At 36.8% G+C, this 16,072-nt stretch overlaps 1 protein-coding gene across 1 annotated transcript in view; it reads right to left on the bottom strand.

Moving 5' to 3' along the window:
* LOC131692824 (calcium uniporter protein, mitochondrial) overlaps positions 1-16,072 on the bottom strand; it is a 447,576-nt gene that overhangs the window by 67,092 nt on the left and 364,412 nt on the right. The window lies entirely within an intron of this gene.

The following is a 16,072-nucleotide window of genomic DNA, read 5'->3' as shown; positions in this document are numbered from 1 at the left end:
TCACATCTGAGAACCTCGTAGTCAGAGCAAATCACCTGGCTGGAAAGGGTCTGCTCATTTAGCCATGTTTCTGTCAATGCGATAATGTCGTAACAGCAGTCCGAGGTAGCTAGGCGATAGGTATTTGCACAGGAATTCATGCCACCCACATTTTGATAGTATAAGTGGATGGGTGACGATTTTAGACACGGAAGGCTGACCGGCACTCCTTGATTCCGTCGTCTGGGATGCACACCGGGGCGACTGGAATGACTGCTAACGGCAGAAGGCGCGGGTGAACTGCATGAATTGGTAGCACCCGTGATGGAAGTTGGAGTGCTCCTCAGGAGGTTTCCAGCTGACGGCAGACTGAAATTGTAGTTGTGCCAATCTACTCTGAAATAATCATGTAATTATTTCAGAGTAGATTGGCGTATACGGCGTACTTTTTTGAAAGATTTGTTCTGAAACTTGACGTCACGCCTGCTGACAGATGTTTGCTCAGGAAAACAATTTATGTGTCCGTTTTTTGGCACTAACGTCAATCCGGCGCTAGCTTAGTCATGTCATTAAGTTGGTGTCGGATTCTGATGAGACAAAGTCGAAACGCAAATTCTATAATTGATTTTCGCCCAAGTGTTTTTTGCCTTAGGGAAGAGGAAAGAGGATGTTAGATTGTGTATGTGTTTGGGGAGAATAAGCGCGATACATCCACGCAGTTCTTCTCATAACGCTTCAATATATAATATGCAACAACTCTTTATATTGCGGAATGCATTAGAAAGTTTTCATTAGATTTTAATACATGTGTACAAATAAAAAATGATCAAGCTAGATTTTTATGAACTCAAATGAGATCATATTTTGCATGATTCTAAAGTTTTAAAGTTGTTTTAATATAAGACGGAATGTTTTCGACTGGTGGTTACATAACCTAGGGTAAGTTCCGGCAGTACAGTCAAAATTACAAAATGCGTCGATTATTTGTTTATCTTGGCCAACGTTTGGATCCGTCGTTTGAGACTTCTTCAGCACTCGATAAAAATCGACAGTCACAGAACGTTTGGTACACTGGTAACTGAATGTCATTTTGCTTTTCTCATATAGATATGCAATCACTTTCAAAATCGGTAAACTAAACCCGGCGCAGAGGACTGAGATAGCTGAACTGATATGTACAAACTAAATATTTTTGTCGATCAGAGTACCGTTTCTGGAATTAGGGGTTGAAGAGTGTGGTCACACAGTAAATTTCCATATATACCATATCTCTATGATCTCAAGATGATGCAAAACTTTTTAAAATGGGTAAGTTACTTGGATCTGCAGTTGTAAATCACTAATGACTATAGGCAAAGTCGCTTTGGCCTAAACATAAGCTGAACAATGTACGGAATAGAGGAAATTTCAAAAAATAAATTTGTTGTTTTAAGTATAAGCATGAGCATGATGACTAGCTGATGACTAGATGGCAGCTATCCATGCTCAATAGAGTGACAAGAAAAAATGACCCCTATTGGCCCACCCCTGAGTTGATTTCTAGTCCCACCAGGAGTGTTTGCTCCGAATTTAAAGCAAATCGGACAAGTCTAGCTACCGGACCAACGAGCCTGAAGTTTGCATGGGATTTTTCGACAATTTACATGGAGAAAATCCACTAGCTTGTAGTTTCGCCGCTAGGTAGCACTGTATGCATCGTATTTTCATTGCAGGTGAAAATAAAAAAAAATAATTTAATTGTCTACAACTTTGTCGAAGACTGCTAGTCAATCCGGCTTTGTTGAAAGAAGTTATTAAACTTTTAACGAAGTGATGTCTGAGCCAGTTTAGCTCAATAACATGTTCAGAAGAAATATCGTAAATAATACGAGCTTGGTAATGGTTACAGTATTTAGTTCCACATGTTTCCACATAGAGGGCGCCAACATTAACTTTTCAACGGCGAGAGATATGCATTAGGTGTCTTCCGCAAAGTTGTAGAGCAGGCATTTTTCAGTATTTTTTCCGAACATTTTGATATTCAATCTCTCTTCTATCAAAAGTTAGTGTTTGCGCTCTCGATGCGGTCATAGGTGGAACTAAAATGTTCGAACCAAAACATAACTCGTATCATGTACCATAATTCTTCTGAACATACTATTCAGCTATATATAACCATTGTATGTATAGTTCGTGAGAATAGAGCACTGATACACAACCAAGCACTGCTAGGCCCCATGCAAAACTGACTCAGACATCACATCGTTAAAAGTTTAATAACTTCTTTCAACAAAGCCGGATTGACTAGCAGTCTTCGACAAAGTTGTAAACTATTAAATTATCTTTTTTATTTTCACTTACAGTGATAATACGATGCATACAGTGCCACCTAGCGGCGAAAATGCTAGTTAGTGGATTTTCTCCATATATATAGTCGAAAAATCACATACAAACTTCAAGCACGTTGGTCCGGTAGCTAGACTTGTCCAATTTGCTTCAAATTTGGTACAAGTTCTCCTGGTGGGAGTCGACTCAGGGGTGGGCCGATTGAGTTTTCAAAAATTCATTATTTTTCTGGGCAGTCTAATACTCAATGTGTCCATTTCAAGAATTCTATACTTTGAAATGCCGAAAAAAGGCGCCTGTCGCGTCCTTACAATCATCGAGGAAAGAAGGGAATGTTAGTGTAACAAACATTGTTATGGGAACCATTTCCACATTTGTCACGGGAAGGAGTTTTTCTTAGTTGGATGAGGAGGTAAAGAGGTTCTCAAATCTAAATTCACCTTGATAAGTGATACCATCTACGCAACTTTCAGAGGTATTACCATGTGTTTATTGCTCTGGGCAACCGGCTGCCGAGAATTAATAATAGATTTACAATATAATGAAAAGCAATTACCTATAATATATCAAGACATTTGTCGAAATGGATATGCTAACACCTATGTTATTGAAGATTTTGTAAAACAAGTATTATTTATGGCTCAAGTTACCTCAAGGCTTGGTAGTGTGCGTAAGAAAAATTGTGTTCAACTTTGCCACCAGATTATCCATTTAAACCTTTTCAAAATTCTAAAAGAAGAATATCAGTCGATTTATTAGATCATCACGATTCAATTCATGTAAAATACCTGCTGGAAAAACCATCGGCTTAGCTAAATGGTGCTTTTGAAAAATTGGCTGTGATTTTTTCATTGCGATGTTGTGTTGCGTACCCCAACACGGTGTGGTAGTGTGACAAAAAATCACAGCCACTTTTTCAAAAGCACCATTTAGCGAAACCGATAGTTTTTCCAGCAGCTATTTTGTATGATTTGAATCGTTGTGATCTAATAAATCGGCTGATATTCTTCTTTCAGAGTTTTTAAAAGGTTTAAATGGATAATCTGGTGGCAAAGCTGAACACAATTTTTCCTACCCATACTACCCAGCGTTCAAATCTAACACATGCTCAAAAAAGGTAACTTGTACCTTATAGTGTACCAAAGTTTGGTATTATTAGATTAAATGAAATGACAATTATGTATTGCTTTCTTGCTCCACGAACGATTGAAAAAGGTTCAGCGATTCTTATGTTATCATTATCGCGTGCCTTATTACGCCAATTGAAGCGCATTTTAAACGGTATAAAATAAGCACTAAACGACTAACTTTATGTGCCTATTTTCGCCCTGTTTCTATTATCACCCTACCCATTTAATGCCCTCGGTTAGAGCAGCGTCTGCCATCTTTGTTCAACGCATTAGCTGAATTGGTAGAGTGAAAATTGGGCCACTCGATTGAAGTCTTCTTTGCGTTCAAACACGATTATTTCACCGCTTTCAGGTTAATTTTGTTAATAAATTGGTTCTTAGGGACGAAGCAAACTTGTTAATACCAATTTATGTGCGTCCCATCAATTGTAGACCGAGAAATTAATTGAATAGTGTAGCACCGTCCCTAATAGAGCAAAAATTATCACTTTACCCTATGTCCAATATACAACCGATAACATGCACGCAGGTTTTTTGCACTAATTACAAGACACTAAAAGGTACAAGATGTGAGGGAATAAGAACGAACAGAAAATAATTTGTCACCTTTTACGTCAATAATCAAAAGGTATAATATTTTTATATTGATGAAGAGATATTTAATATGACAATTAATAATATACACACCTAGATAAAGTCGTGTAAATTTACGTCTCCTGACCCTGACGTATACGAGCATCAAAAATGACTTAGTTTTACGGTTGATTTTAATTTTACATGTCGTTGAATTTTGAGAATCACGTGATTTGACTCCACATGTGGCGTTTGTTTAAAATGTTGAAGGGTGTAATTTTATGGCACTGCGCATGGAAAGTTCATCTTTCATGTAAAATTAAACAGAACACGGTTATATTTCGTCGTTTCGCCAATTACGGTTTTGTTAGATTGTGACAAGTTTGGAATTGCGTCAACGATAAAATTCAGATTTTTTTGGTGTGTAGTGCATGTAAGCATAAGAAAGTACTCAATACAATAAGAACAATTAATATAATTGATTGATGCTTTAATCAACTTAAAGTAAACCAATGAATACGAAAGAAAACATTTGTTCTCCATGCTGATATGCCTAACGCAAATTTTTAATTTTCGATTCTTGTCAATCCTCAACGTACATGACTCAAACAGTTATTATTCTACTCAGCCAAGACCACGCGTATTCCCCAGGCATATTAAATGCCCAGTATATTGGTTTTCTGGTTAGTCAAATAAACACTAAACAAACAAAGAAATTAGTTTGCTCAGTCCAAAGAAATGTCAGCTCGATTGGCATAAATCAGCGGGTACGTGTTCCCTTACAATGCCATTAAATCAAAGAACATTTAAAATTACACACGACAAAAGATGTGCAATTTTGAATATAATAAAATAAACACTACTTAGTTATTTGCATTGAAATAAGATTGAAAAAAATAGTTGCATTACCAACTTTTTAAACTTTTTAAAAATAGGTGATAACGGACGCTGACGAAAATAACTGACCACCGTACTCAGAAATTCATTTTTTTATTTAACTCTAAATGGCTTTAGACCCTCCCTGTACCGTTTGAAAACTTCTCCCCCCAAAAAAGTTGGTAAACACGAACGTGCACTGTAAAACTCGTTTAAAACAAATAATTTGTGCGTAGGCAAATCTGTATAAGTTTACTTTCAACACAGAAATTCACCATTTGCATTTTTCCCTAAGGAAAAGGCTAAGGGTACAATACCAAACTTCGGTAAGTCAAAGAATTTGCGTTTCGATTTAGTATTATCAGTATCCATGAAGACCGATTTGGCCACCAGATAGACGACTCATCCAAAAATGGTAAACACTACATGTGTTCCCTGCTTACGAAGAATGTCCCGTAAGAATAAAAGATCAGTTTGTAGATGGAAACTGTTTGTGCTTAAATGAAAGCTAGGTAAAAGTACCATCAGTGTTTCTAGGTTTTGTCATTAACTAGTCTAACCCAAAAGTTCTAGCTTGTTGTTTATAAACAATATGGGCATGAAAAGCTTTAACGTGAGAATCTCTAGCAGTGTTCCGGGTCATGTCAGCAGTTGTGCATTTTATGTGGCTCTAACCATCATTGCTAAATGTATTATTGACGTGTCAGCTTTCAGGAATAAAAAGTGAAAGAGCTTAAGTTCGAGCCTGGGTCGGACCACTATCGAGAATTAATCCGATGCGTTGTTCTAAATTCCATGGCGCACTGGTCCTTAATCCCGTTCTGTATTAGTACGCAATTGACCCTATATTGCATATTACCAGAGTGCTACGCTCACAGTTTTTAGCAATACTTCGTACATGGGGGTAAATTATTTAATTTTGGAAATAGTTAAATTTAGATGAACTTGTGCATTAGTCTAGCAATGTCTCCAGGAATATTTATACTCATTAACCGCAAGTATTTCAATTTATAGGAAAAATAATGATCAGTTTGGTTAATTTTTATGTTATTGGAATATATTAAAAGTAACAGAGCTACTTTGAAAATATTGGAATTACTTCGAAAATACACCGGATAAAACCATACCATTCTAGGAAAAGTGGTGCTTTTTGATGATTCGATTATCTTTTAGAGAATACTAAAGTCGTAGTCATGATATTTGAAATATTATTTTGAACAGTAAGGCCTTATAAAAATAAACAATTGTTGGACTTTTTCGGGAATATAGTAAAAACTGTTAATTTTTTATTTAAGTCCTTGTGTAAGTGAATTTTAACACAAAATGTATTATCTTTGTCATAAAAATAGTCATCCAATGGAATTGTAATTTAAGTAAAACATAAAAAAAATAGTGAGCATTGTTGGTGTACATTTGAGTGCTGAGTTGAATGAGTGTTCAATTTGCGTTTTTTTTGCTTGGCTTACGCCACCCGGAATGTACTCTCGAGTGAATGGTGATAGTTTGCTTGATTAAAGCTTCTAAAGCTAAATTTTTGCATTTTAAGTCTCATCGTATCGGCAGTGAGTTGATCTAATAGAGGACGCAGAAAATTTAAACAATGTGACTTTTCGCAAGAGCTAAACACATAACGGTACTGATTTATACAAAAAATATGTTCATACTAAATACAAGCAATGCCAATTTTAATTGCGTCAGTGTGAATGTATGGTACGTATCCAATTGATGCGTGGATATATTCATGCGGGGCTTATTGTATCTGAAGCCGACCTCAGAATGTTTGTGTATGAACAGGCATTCTTGAAGTGGGTCGCTGGATATGTAGTAGAGCTATCACCTTCCAGTTCCCGGCCGAAAATTGTTTGCAGATATGGATTAAAATAAATATATGAATAAATAGATACAGATAACTTTCTTCCATAAAAGCACTGATGGTTAGTGGGGATAGTGGAACTTGACCTATTTCGACAGACTTCACCTTTAGTGTACATGACATTCCATGGCTAATATTACGGTTCTACTGGTTCAAAGAATTCTTCATGTTTTGGGTTCGAATATATGACGACGATGAAACCTACACGAAAGCTCGAATTTTACAAGGATCCTGCTCGCGGTAAAGTTCTCGGCAGATTCGAGTTTATTTTCACGGCTAAGTTTACGTAATAAATCTTGACTTGGTGAGGGATCCGTTCCTGTCACAAGAAAGCCAGCATTTTTTGTGTGAATGATGAGACGATGAATTCTACTTCTCAACAAAACGATTCTAACCATTCCGTAAATCCAAATAATGATCCAGTTACATTTTGATCAGATCTACCCGAGCAACTGAAAAACCCGTTATACCTACTTGATCATGATCCAAAACCACACCCACGGCCTTGACGAGTAGATGACGGAAATCGATGAGTGACGTCGTTTTGATGTCCCAGATGGCGACTTCCGACTTAAATATATTCTATGACTTTAACAATGTTGAAATGGTATTGATATATGTAGATATAAGAATATAGTGATGATATGGTTATTATTTAGGGTGGCAGTTATTTTTGAGTTGTTGGAATTTTGTCCATCGTCGGTAAAAAAATTAAAAAAATTTGGACCAATTTTGAAAGAAATTAAAGTGCACCAAACCGATTATATATATATATATTATATGGGAAAATAATGCTTCTATAAGAAAAATCATATAAAACTTATTTTAAAGCGATCGAAATTATTTTAAACTTGGTAGAGTCTGAGCACACTACGAAGATTCAAATAAAAAAAAATTGTATGTCAATGAAAAAATAATTTTTTTTTCTTTTTTTAAGAAAACACCCGAAATCTGAGCGATTTTATAATATAATATTTTCAAAAACTTTTTTTTAAAGGAAACCGAAAGGATTGCATCGAAATGCACTATGGGTCACAAGGGCGGTTTTTCGGTACAAAAATCAATAACTCCCAAACCGTTCATTTTAGAGCAATTATGTCTGAGAGAATATTTTTGGAAATTAAATTGGCTTTCTTTTAAAGTAAAATGTAACTAGGGTGGTCCTCTCGAACATTCTTTTCGAAAAATTATTTTTCGAACTAAATGGTGTAGCAAGGTACTTACTTCAGCAAAGTTGTAGAAAAATGTTTTTCAAGTAACATTTTCAAATGCATCAAAGTTATAGCATTATCGGTTTTCATGCTATAATTATTTTTCTTCTTTAACCTAGGGTGTTTCTGAAAAAGTCAGTTTTTTAACTATAACTTTTTAAGTAGTAAGTCTATCTTCATACTCTCTATGAAGCAATTTTAGTACTTTTCATTACGCATATTTCTGCTGAAGAATGTGAATCGATATCATTTTTCGTTATCGGGTTACGATCATTTTTTTTAAATAAAAATGATAGTTTTCAATGATCTTTAACTCAGAAGGTTGCAAAAAGTAGCAGCTAAATTTGTACTTTTTCGAAAGTGCATAAAAAATACTATAAAGTATCCCAAAATGAACTTTTGCTTTTTTATCCTTCAGCGAAAAATGTTGACATCAACATTATGATCAAATGACATCAGCTTACGGCTGTTTTTAAGGGCCTGGTCATAGCCATTTAGCACCTGCTTTACTAGATCAAAAAGTCGAGTTTTTAAATGATTTTTTGAGCTTATCAAATATATGTACACAAATATTGAAAACGTTAGGCTCAGGCAGATATTTATTTCACTATTCTACATAACTATTTTATTATAATCGTCATCCTCATAATTATTATAATCACAATCATCAACATCATCAGCATCGTGGTCGCTATAGTTATCTGAACCGTGTTTCTTTTCCCAAAGATTAAGTTTCCTTTTCCTTTTCAAGCACTCGTTTTTTTGGACGGCCTATAATTTTGAACATTATATAAACAATATAAAATGTAGAGCATGTTACTTTAAAAAGCGAATGAATTAAGGATTACCCTTCATTCTGTTCTGAGTAAGCGACGAATTTCTGTGAATGCTGGTTTGGGAGGAAGTGCATTTTTTGGAACAGTTAACGGTTTCTCAAAATATTTCGAATTTTTATCGAGCACTTTCGTCTCAATTTGATGACTGTCTTTCCAAAATCGATCAAACCTTTTACACGCTTTTGCATTCCGAGCGAAATTCTTTTTTTCATTTTCTCCCACATCAAATGATCTCATAATTTCCTCAAACCCAACATTTATTTTATTTTTATTTTCACCTTTGCTCACTTTCCAGAGATCGAATGATTTTCTTTTATCCATTTTAACGGAACTTATAATACAAAGCACTACACGCGTTCATCAAAGCAGTCGTCGGCTACTGCGATTCGATACATAAATGGGATTGATACCAATTAAACTGTCACGACTCGTGGTGTTGTTGTTTATATTTGACATCGAAGGACAAAAAAGCAAAAGTTGATTTCGAGATATTTGATAGTATTTTTTATGCATTTTCAAAAGAGTGCAAATTTAGTTACTACTTTTTGCAACCTTCTGAGTTAGAGGTCATTGAAAACTATCATTTTTATTTAAAAAAATGATCGTAACTCGATAACGAAAAATGATATCGATTCACATTTTTCAGCAGAAATATGCGCAATGAAAAGTACTAAAATTTCTTCATACAGAGTATGAAAATAGACTAACTACTTAAAAAGTTATAGTTAAAAAACTAACTTTTTCAGAAACACCCTAAGTTAAAGAATAAAAATAATTATAACATGAAAACCGATAGTGCTATAACTTTGATGTATTTGAAAATGTTTCTTGAAAAACATTTTTCTACAACTTTGCTGAAGTAAGTACCTTGCTACACCATTTAGTTCGAAAAATAATTTTTCGAAAAGAATGTTTGAGAGGACCACCCTAGTTACATTTAACTTTTAAAGAAAGCCAATTTTATTCCCGAAAATATTCTCTCAGACATGATTTCTCTAAAATGAACGGTTTGGGAGTTATTGATTTTTATACCAAAAAACCGCCGCTGTGACCCATAGTGAAATGGTCCGATTTCGTTCAAAATTCTCCCAGTTTATTTGATATCATGATTCATTTTTTGGCCGGTGACAGACAAAATTTCAACATCGCAAAATTAAATGTCACCCTAATGGTTATAAAAAAAGTTCAACCGAAAGTCGCTGTGTGGGACATCAAAATGACATCCATCATCGATTTCCGTCATCTACTTGGCAAGCGCGGTCCAAAAACACTCATATTATTAAGGTTATAGAGAATTTTGTTCAATCAGAACTTGCCACACTTGGATTTGAAAATGGCACGCAACATTGGGGAAAATACGATTTTTTGAAAAATCAATCGGCTGAGTGGATTCCTGGTCCCATTAGGAGTCTCTGTTCCAAGTTTGTGGGAATCAATTAATTATTCACCGCTATTTGCTGTTAAGCCGCATGCAAAACTGACTCTGACATCGCTTCATGGAAAGTTCAGTAACTTCTTCCAAGGAAGTTGAATTGATTTGCAATCTTCGATAATAGGCAATAAAAATATCTTCGTGTTCCACTCGTCAGTAACTGACACCAACTTGCTGCCAATTGGCGTCAGTTAGACACTAAATCCAAACAGTTCACAGAACACCTAAAACAAAGGGGCTGGTTCCGAGTGATGTCTCGGTTAGCCAAGCACAGAAGCTCTGGGTGGCTGACGAGTATAGAGAAACAAACTGTTTTTTGGCATGAGAGGCAACGCTTGCAAGTATGCAGCCTGTCTTTCCCAAAGAAAAAAAAATGGACTAACCAATTCACGCAAAAGGGCACAAGACCTAACTTTGAAAAGTTGGATTTTTCTGTTTCGTGTTCCGTAGGCGTTTGGCTCTTATGTCAAAAGACAACTCATTTCCCTATACAGTCAGGTTTTTTTGACACGGTTTTTTGCGCTGTATTTTTAATGCGGTTTTTTACGCGGATTTTTAAATTTTGCGCGGATTTTTTAATTTACGCGGTTTTTATTCACGCGAATTTTTGAATTTTCTTATATTTACGGGATTTTCATTCATGCGGATTTTCGAATTTATACGGTATTCATTAACGAGGTTTCCATTAACGTGGCTTCACAAATTTACGCTGATTTTGAAATTTACGCGGTTTGCATTTACGTAGCTTGTATCCCCCGCGTAAAAAAAACTTGAATGTACTCGTCAGCGACCCAGAGCTTCTAAGCTTGGCTAACCGAGACATCACTCGGGACTAGCCAGTTTCTTTAGGCGTTCACACATGCTGTGTGAACTGTTTGGATTTAGTGTCTGGCTGACGCCGATTTGGTGTTAGTTTTCATACATCGTCTACCTGGTAGCAAATTGGTTTCAGTTACTGACGAGTGGAACGCGAAACAATAAAATCCAACTTTTCAAAGTTAGGTCTTGTGACCTTATCCGCAAATTGGTTACTGAATTTTTTCCTTTGGGAAAAAGACAAGTTGCCAAATTATTTTTCTTATTTTTATTTGCAGTAATAAACCTAGTGGTGGAAATGCGAGTTAAAAAGGTTTCGTCATGTAAGTTGTCGAAAATGCCACGTTGGTCCGGTAGCTAGACTTGTCCGATCTGGCTCAAATTTGAAGCAGACACTCCTGGCAGGGCTAGGACTTGACTTAGGGGTGGCCCGATGGGGGTAATTTTTTTTGTTTTTTGTCACTCTACTGTACATGGTGTTATAATGGTTCAGACCATATAAATGTCTGACATTGGTCAGATGAAGAATTGGTGGAATAATAAGGTAGCATGCGCCTAACTTCAAAATTCGATAATGAAAATGACTGGGTGGCAATATGGGCAAGATTGATAATTCTGACTCAGATAGGAAAACGGAAGTCGCCACTTTTGCTACTCGTTTTCGTAGAACCGTTAGAACAAGTAGCTTTGTCGTTATTTTCCCGCTTTGCACGTTTTCATCATCGAAGAAGGCAGTAAAAACGAAGGTCGATCCATTGAACTTCATCGTTCATTGATTATTTTAAAACTTTCCACTCTGTTATAAAGTTAAAGGATTTTTTTCGTTACCAGTCATTTTAGGGAACAGAAGTAGCGTTTCTTGCTTTGGACTTACCAGCTATATGGTGGTCAAGTAGACTGGCTAATACTGATGAGATGAAATCGAAACGTACAACCCAACTAATTTGGGGTTTTCAAGCTAGTTCATCATTAAACAACGATTTTCTAATTCTAATTATTCCAGAGGCATAATTGATTTTATGGAACAATTAAATTTTAAACGAGCTTACAAAAACAATATCTTTTTCCCGTTTTTAATGAACTATACATTTCTTCATCCAACCACGCACGATTATGCAACACTAACCACAAAATTATTGCTTTTGGCTACTAAATATGCGTGTTTTTCCCCAGATAGAAAAAAAAATTATGAGGAATTCCCCCGAGCTTCCACTATTTAACATATTAAAAGTGCTGATCTTTGCATATCTATCGCACTCCTGGCTATTTGCGGAGGCAGCCGGCCACAAACACATGTATGACGATTCGGAATCTTGCGAAATGTTTGCTTTTCACACATCGTAACGTCTAAAGATATCTCAGCTGCGTGAGGCAAATCCGTTTACTATTTTGCTCGGCGGCAATGGTTCAGAGCTTGATTCCTTTGCTCGGTTTTTCTCTTCAGTAAGCAGAAGCAGCATACCGTTTGAAATGCTTCTTCTAATACGGGCAGGAGGAACGGAACCGGGATTTCATGCTGCACTGGTCGTTTGACGTTCACAGGCGAGAGAATCACGTATACGTAAGGAGTCGGTTATGGCTCACCAGCTGTGGTTTCCAACCTTCCGTTTCCCCGAGAACGGAGACCTCCTATATGCCAGCTAGTATAAAACCATTTCTACCATATCCATTTCATTGGTAATGTCTATCTTCCTCCATTGAGTGCCCCCATTCCGTCGAGAGGCGCTCTTGAATACCCAGCTCAGATGTTCGATTGCCCTCATTCGACCGACCGACCGAGTGGACGAGACTATTCTGCTATCTTTATGGAATATGCTACCAACCGATGCCTGCAGACCTACTAAATTTCTATTTGATTCTCACTTTTCTTCTGCCATTCAGGTATTCGAGAAACGTCACCATCTTCGACAATTGGCTTTTCTAAAAATTGTCCAACCGTTGATAATAACAAATACCACCCTGGATCCGGCGATCGGACGCTGCTCGGTGTTTTCCATCTGCTCCATCGGCAACAATCACTTGCATTTGGGCTTTAATTTCCCACAACGCTTTATGGAACACCTACACTATATATTCAATTCATGCATTGGCTCGGTGCGATCAATTACACCATGCCTCGGTTAGAAGGATTGAAGAATATTTATCTCGTCAATTGTGTGGTACGATTTCATGCTGGACTGTGGTGAGGCAGCAGAGCAGCACCCGTCCGGTGGTGTATGAATATTAATTTCTTCATCACGCTCTCACAATTTTGAAGCGAGCGAGTGATAATCGAGAGACCAATGCTGCATAATTGTTTCACATTAGGCATAGTTTGATTGGGTCCATCCTGTATCGGTACGTCGGGATCTGTACAGAGTGTAGACATATCTATTACGATGGTAGATACGTAGGGCAGTGGCTTGCACGCAGCATGACGATCGGTATTAGCAGGTTCATGTTTATATCCAGTGTTGCTAGGGCTGTTTTTGCCACGGTAGTGGTGAAATATAGAGCTGTGAAAATCTGTGTGAGTATTTACAAAAAAAACCTGTTTAAATCCACCTAGTGGTGCAATTGTGCCTTTCTCATTTGTCCAAACTACGATTCCATGGCTGGTTATGTTTAATACAATGAGGAAAATGTATATTATATATTCAGTACGATTTGCACATACATACATGTGTCGACACCTGAACATCGCTTGAAACCAGCGGCGGGTCAATGAGGAAGATCCGGTGGTCCGGGCCGTAACGAATATTTTCAACTTGTTAAGAAATTTTAAACTAGTTTTAAATTTAAAGTAGCAACCCATCATTGCATACTCCTACCTAAGCCTTTATAGGTCAAAAAAAATTTGGCCGGGATTAGGTTGACGATTTTTAGAGTGATTGCATAACCTTTCTATATGAGAAAGGTAAAATATGTAGAAATCCGGCCAGTTTTAAAAATTTGTGTCTAAGAACGGTTGAAAAATTCATGGTTTTATAGAAAAATACGATACGAGGATATGATTGCTTCCAGCAATCACTACCGGTATTGTCCCATGTACACTCAGTTTTTTACGCGGTTTTTTTTTGCGTGGTCTTTTACGCGGATTTTCCAATCAACGCGTTTTTTAACGCGAATTTTCCAATTAACGCGGTCTTTTTTTACGCGGATTTTCAAATCAAGCGGTTTTTGTAAAAACATTCTAAGTCCTTTTGAATGCAAAAGACATCGACTTTCTACTGAAATTTTTCCTTTTAAATGTAAAGAACTTAAAAGAATTTTGGCAGTTTTTATTTTGCGCGGATTTCGCAATTACCGCGGTTTTTGCAAAAAATATTCTAAATCCTTTTGAATGCTAAAGATTTTTGGAAAGATGAAAGAAACGGGTCTGGAAGACTCCTTATGGTCCACACTAGAGATGGTCGGGTTTCAATTTTTTCGAACCCGAACCCGACCTGAACCCGAGTTTAAAAATTAAAAAAACCCGAACCCGACACGAGCCCGAAATTTTAAAATTTGAAAAACCCAAACCCGACCCGAGCCCGAAGATTTTAAAATTACAAACCCCGAACCCGACCCGAACCCGAGAATGAAAATTTTGTAAAACCCGAGCCCGACCCGAACCCGACCCGTACCAGAAAATTTATAATTTGAGAAATCCGATCTGAACCAGGCTTATTAAAACCCGATCTGATCCAAGGCTAATCTAAGAATTTTATATAATCACTCGCACCAGAAGTAGCACCTTACGCGTTTAGTTATATCTGACTATGGCAAAACGATTTACTGGCAAGAGGAAGTGGCATTTATATATACTATTATTAAACGTCTAATTTGGAAGGTTCTGAGAAACTTATAAATCGTCGATATCTAAACCGGAAAGTGGGATAAATCGGTAGCTAACGCATGGGCAAACAAGAAGCATAATGATGGCAGATTCAAACAACCTTGCCCGTCATACTTAACCAAAATTTCTATTTTTTATAGAAAACCATTCCTGCAAGAGTAGTTTTGTATAATTTATTAGATATACTAAATTAAGCCATGTCAATTGGCAATTCGTATTCGGCAGTTTACACGACGTCACCCGCGTTACTGGTTGGTACAGTCAAACTTGTGTCGAGAGGTAATCAAGATTCTCTGACGAGTTCTTGATGTCACATCATTAGCTAGTACGGTATGCGTGTCAGTAGAGATGCTTCGACATCTCCAATGGAGTTCTCACAACGACTCCAAGCTTCTACAAATTCGTTCCTGGTTTGAACAGAACACACAATATTTTTACGATCAATTTCTTAAAATCGTGGAAATTCATGTATTTTCATGAAGGAATCCGGATCATGCAACGGCCCAGCCCGAGGACAATCTGACAGAAAGTGCTTGTTTCATATATGTACTACTGATTTGATAGTGGCGCTAGTATACCATTACCATATGAGCGCCGACGTTGGCAGATTGTCTTTACTTCCCGTAGATTTCTACTCGCTAGAACCAATATTTTCCGGCAAATTTTCTTTGACTTGATTTATTGATGATATAAATAGCATACAGATTTTAGAAGCGAAACATTTATTGTTGAATGCACTCTCATGAGTGCTCGTTTAAAAAATATAATAATTCAGGCAGTTTGCGAATCTGAAGAAGTTTGCGAATTTTATACATGAATAAAAAATACAATATTTGAGCATCAGAAAATACGACGAATTCTAGCGTTTCAATTGTGGTAAAATTTAGTACGCCTATATGTGTCATCCATTCGTATCATGAAGTAAAGTTAAATACTACAAAAAGAGACTGGGTGTTGTGTATAGACGTAAACAGCGTCAATAAATCGTTCGGTATTATCTGCTCAAAAGCCGAACCCGACCCGACTCCGAAAATTCCAAATTCGAAAAATCCGAACCCGACTCGAGCCCGAAAGTTTAAAATTTCAAAAACCCGGATCCGACCCGAACCCGAAAAATTCAAATTAGAAAACCCGGAACCCGACCCGAACCCGAGAAGTTTAAATTTACAGAACCCGAGCCCAACCCGAAACCCGTCGGATTCGA

The sequence above is a fragment of the Topomyia yanbarensis genome, chromosome 3, assembly GCF_030247195.1.
Source record: "Topomyia yanbarensis strain Yona2022 chromosome 3, ASM3024719v1, whole genome shotgun sequence".
NCBI classification, from domain to species: domain Eukaryota; kingdom Metazoa; phylum Arthropoda; class Insecta; order Diptera; family Culicidae; genus Topomyia; species Topomyia yanbarensis.
This window is presented reverse-complemented; position numbering and strand designations above follow the sequence as displayed.